Source organism: Erpetoichthys calabaricus, chromosome 16 (assembly GCF_900747795.2).
Source record: "Erpetoichthys calabaricus chromosome 16, fErpCal1.3, whole genome shotgun sequence".
Lineage (NCBI taxonomy): Eukaryota > Metazoa > Chordata > Cladistia > Polypteriformes > Polypteridae > Erpetoichthys > Erpetoichthys calabaricus.
In genome coordinates, this window is record NC_041409.2 from 86307331 (window position 1) to 86312718 (window position 5388).

Consider the following 5388-nt stretch of genomic DNA (forward strand, 5'->3'; position numbering starts at 1 on the left):
TACAGCTTATTAGTTAAATAGCACTTTCACTGTGTGCAGGAGCAGAGTACTGTGAACAATTCTCAGTTAAAATACAAGTACAGATTATCCTAATTACTAAATACAGAACTGGTACACATATAAATGCAGATTTGTTAAAACACAAAAAGAAAAAGGTAGAAGCTGATTAAACATAAATGGAAACCAACAATATCAGTCCATTAGTACATTAATACATTAATACATGGCCAGATGACAATGGTGGAGATGAACTTCATTAAAGAGAAAGTCAAACATAAAGTCACAGTCCTGGAGACCTCAGCCAACTGGATGCACAACATCTAAGCCCTGGGGTCGTCTATAGAGGAATCTGTGCTGGCTGTCCAATGTGATGAGCGAGTTTTTCCAACGCTCCTTTATCACAGATGACGTTTCCATATGAAGGAGAGCAGCCTGGTAGTAGAGCAGTGACACCAAATGCCACCTCCATATACCAAGAAGAGACTCGGAATAGGGGAAGGATAGTAATGGTTTAAAAATATTGCATTACTTACTGTATATTTCTGTACAATTGGTCAAAACACAGAAATGCAGTATGCAGTACATATCACACCCAAAATATGAAAAGAGTAAAGAATTGTACGTATGCCCACGCACACCTGTCAAATTCAACATAAAGCCATGCATGTGCTCACCTATGCCCCCCAATAATTATGCATTCACACACACACACAAGTGCAGGGACATCCACAGTTGAAACTGAGACATACTGTACAGTACACCACAATAAGCAAGTGTCCACACAGCACTTTTACGCTTGGACCTCCTCAAAGACACACATTCCTGTAGATGTTAAAAAAAGGAGGTCACATCGGCTTACTCAGGCAGACACTAAACGCACACACATGAGTGACTGTGACCTCGGCGCCCAGAAGCTGGGGACACACGTATCACTCGCGGCTCTCAGTCCCTTCCCAGTCCGCTTTGTCCAAAAGGCGGTCGTCTCTGTCGGCAGACAACGAATCACGATAGGAGATCTATCTATCTATCTATCTATCTATCTATCTATCTATCTATCTATCTATCTATCTATCTATCTATTATATAGCACCTTTTCTATCTATCTATCTATCTATCTATCTATCTATCTATCTATCTATCTATCTATCTATCTATCTATCTATCTATCTATCTATCTATCTATCTATCTATTATATAGCACCTTTTCTATCTATCTATCTATCTATCTATCTATCTATCTATCTATCTATCTATCTATCTATCTATCTATCTATCTATCTATCTATCTATCTATCTATCTATCTTTTTTTTCACTTCGTCTGATGAGCGGATAATGCTCGCCGCGTCCCCAAATTCATTTCCTCGCTCTGCCCTCTCGTCTATCAGCTGATTTCCAGTCGATCAATGGCCTCGTTATCATTAGCTGAAGCCCGCTTAGGAGGAGGAGGGACGGAGCGTAACAAAACGGCTCTTTTATTACAGCTTCGAGCAGATAAGGCTGGCAGGGGCGAAAGGTCGGAGGGAACGACCTCGGGAGGTCGACGAAGCGGGAGGGGATTGGGGGGGTTTGGGCTTTGGGAATTTTGGCCGTGTTGGGCGGCTGAGAGATGAAAAAGAGAGAGCTACGAGCCATCAGCCTCCCGAACAAGCAGAGCAGCTGAACAAACATCGCCGACAAGATCTGAAAAACAAGTCAGCGCTTCATTCTTCAGAACACACAGGCCTGCTGTTCAGCGCAGGGAGGGTAGCATCCGAGAAAGCTGGGGGGGTTGCGGGGGGTTCGAGTACCGGGGTCAGAGGTAAGTCTGAATAAAGAACAAATGACAGCAGCTCTCTTCAGTGGGCCTTCAAGGCAACATGACATGCAACAGGACATTACAGAGCAGGCTGTGTTGTGTGCTTTATAGCGCCTTTTACAGTGTGCTCCTTTGCCTAATGACATGTCAAAAAAGGAAGGAAGAAAATTAAATATGATTATGCAATAATATTAAGGAATAAGTAACAAAGAAAACAACAATCCATTCAATCTTAAAAAACAGATAGATAGATAGATAGATAGATAGATAGATAGATAGATAGATAGATAGATAGATAGATAGATAGATAGATAGATAGATAGATAGATAGATAGATAGATAGATAGATAGATAGATAGATAGATAGATAGATAGATAGATACTTTATTAATCCCAAGGGGAAATTCACATACTCCAGCAGCAACATATTGATAAAGAAAATATTAAATTAAAGAGTGATAAATAGAGATATATATCAAATTGCTACAAATGTTTGTGATGTATCATCTGCTGGAATGACAAATGCAATGTATTTTCTTACTTTAAGAGCTTGTGATGCACTATCTGTTAGAATGAAAATAAAATAGCAACTTGACAGACACACAGAGATACACAGGCACAAAAACACTTGTCCTTTGTAAAGTCGGATGGACTGTTTATTTATTTAATTAATATCAAGCTTATGTCAAAAGCCAAATTTCCTCTATCTATCTATCTATCTATCTATCTATCTATCTATCTATCTATCTATCTATCTATCTATCTATCTATCTATCTATCTATCTATCTATCTATCTATCTATCTATCTATTATATAGTGTCTTTCATATCTATCTATCTATCTATCTATCTATCTATCTATCTATCTATCTATCTATCTATCTATCTATCTATCTATCTATCTATCTATCTGTCTATCTATCTATCTATCTATTATATAGCACCTTTTCTATCTATCTATCTATCTATCTATCTATCTATCTATCTATCTATCTATCTATCTATCTATCTATCTATCTATCTATCTATCTATCTATCTATCTATCTATCTATCTATCTATCTATCTAAAATGGTTCATTTATTGAAAAATAATAGAGGGAGAGAGAATTCAAAATAAAAAAAAATAAACAGAAGCAACGCCAAATCTTGGCTCTTCAGTCCCCATCTATCCTGTTGGGTGGCTGGCCCACCTACCCACCACCCCAAATGGCCTTCAAGCCCTCGTTTCTCACCTATCATCTTTCCTTTCTTCTTATTCTCAACTTTGGACTCTTCATCCCACTAACTGGACCTACTGCATGCATTACGCTCTGCTCCCAACTCAAGACCCCACCTCCCCCTTTCCCTCCGTAGGTCAGTTCCCACCAAGCTTTGAAGTCAGTAATTCTGAAACAGGACCAGCAGGCTAGAACTCCCCCTTGTGGCTTCTGGTGTTCCTGCAGCTCTTCAATTTTCTCTCCCCTTTTATAGAGTCGTGTCCCACAGGGAGCTTCTAAACCATCTGTGTTCTCAATCCTACCAGTTTGTGACCATGTGCTGTCACCTGTTGGCCTGTTTTATCCCAGTTGTCAGTACTGACCTTTCATAATGGTAATATCATTCTAATTTTAATTGCTTTCCAGACTTAAATGGCCCCCTATTGACTCGTGGGTTTCTTCCTTCGCTGCGTGGCCTCTCTGTCTTTCCCTCTGTTAATGGTGTGTCAGACATTCCAGGGTTGTGCCTCAGGGGGTGGGGCCACTGAAGGACCGCCTTCAGCCATTATACTTGAGGCCTGGAGTGTGAGTTCCTCGGAGGTTCACTGAGGTTTGAGGAGATTGTGAGTATTCCTTTGTGAGTCCTTTGTGAGTATTGAGCTGCTTTTGCTGGTTTTCTGAATTTGCAGCTGTTTTTGGACCCTGATTGTTGGATTGTGGATTTGACCTCTTTGGATTGTTTTTCTAACCAATCATTTTATAATCTTTTTTTCCCACTTGTGTCCTATTTTTGGTTAATCTAAATAAATTCTTCCTTTCTAAAGATTTTTCATTGACCTTATTATTCAAGCCAGCGATTTTATGGTTTAATCTCTCCCTGGAGAGGCATTTTCTTGATGTATTTTTTTGAATGTTTGAAGTATTTTTGAATTTTCAAAGCTGTTTGACCATTTTGGGCCTGTGTAGGCCAAGGTCTTCCTGTAGAGTTTGGGGGTCAGGCCTTTTCTATTGAAGATCCCAGCCTAGTCAGTTTTACACTAACGTGACAGGTAAGTACACCCCATGGGAGCTGTTGGTTTCTTCAACATATCTGGAAAACAAGAAAACAGATGATCTTCATGCAAATCACACATACAGATAAAGGTGATAAACCTGAATAAAAACTCATTCAACAAAACTATTAATGGCTGTAATGGACTACTGCGGGAAGAAGTAAGTGCACCCTTGGTCTCAGTAGCTGGTGTTGCCCCTTTAGCAGAAATGGCGTCTTATAGACATTTTGCATAACTGCCCGCTCACCTCTGACATCAGCTTGTTTGAATTTTTGTCCACTCCTCCATGCAAAATTCCTTTCACTATCAGATGTTTGTGGGTTTTCTTGCACATCCTGACAATTTTAAATCCCCCAGACACAACATTTTAATGGGATTCAAATCTGGGTTTTGACTAGGCCAGTACATAACCTTCCATTTCTTGTTTTTGAGCCATCCCTTGGTGCATTTGCTAGTGTGCTTCAGATCATTATCATGTTGAAATAACTTCAACTGTGGGAGAAGTGGCCTCACGTTCTCCTCAAGCACATTTTGATGTGATGTGGAATTCACAGTTGACTCGATGATTAATGATTTGGAAGAGCAACCCCAGACCAAGACATTTCCACCAGCATGCTTCACAATTGGTGCAAGGATCTCCTGAATTGTTGTCTCTGGTTGGCACCAAACATGTCGACTGTTACTCTGGCCAAACAACTCTGTTTTTGATCCATCTGTCCAGAGAACCTTCCTCCTGAATGTCTGGTCTTTGCCTGGATGTTCAATGGTGGACTGTTGTGTTGCTCTGATGTTCTTGATGGGCAGCAAAATAATAACAATTTGCATTTATATAGTTCTTTTCTCACTACTCAAAGCACTTAGCAATTGCAGGTAAGGGCCTTGCTCAAGGACCCAACAGAGCAGAGTCTCTATTGGTATTTACGAGATTTGAACCTGCAACCATCCGATTGCCAGGGCAGATCTCTAGGCCCAGAGCCACCACTAAAGAAACATGCAGAAGCAAACCCCTTTTTTTTAGCCACAAACGACCCAGGTGGGACTTGAACCCACAATCCCCAGCTCCGGAGGCTGATGCCTTGTCCATTAGGCCACTGGGCCACAAAGTAGTCCCCCGAATCACAGCTTACATGCAGATCAAATTTGTACAATCATGCACTTGGACAGTAAATGTTCCAAGAGTTATCTGGAGATCTTTCAATCAAATTTTAGGTTCTTGGAGTCGTCGTTTAATAGCAAATGTTTTACTCTTGGGCTGAGTTTTCTGGGCTGGCCAGTCCTGGACAAATGAGCAGTCACTTGAAATCTGCACCACTTGGAAATGATTTTCCTTACAGCGGTAGGAC

General features: G+C 40.5%; 1 non-coding gene across 1 annotated transcript; it reads right to left on the reverse strand.

Annotated features, from left to right (window-relative positions):
* Window positions 1-5070: 5070 nt before the first annotated feature.
* Window positions 5071-5143, reverse strand: trnar-ccg (transfer RNA arginine (anticodon CCG)). The gene has a single exon. It is a non-coding gene; the product is annotated as a tRNA-Arg (tRNA).
* Between the last annotated feature and the right edge of the window lie 245 nt (window positions 5144-5388).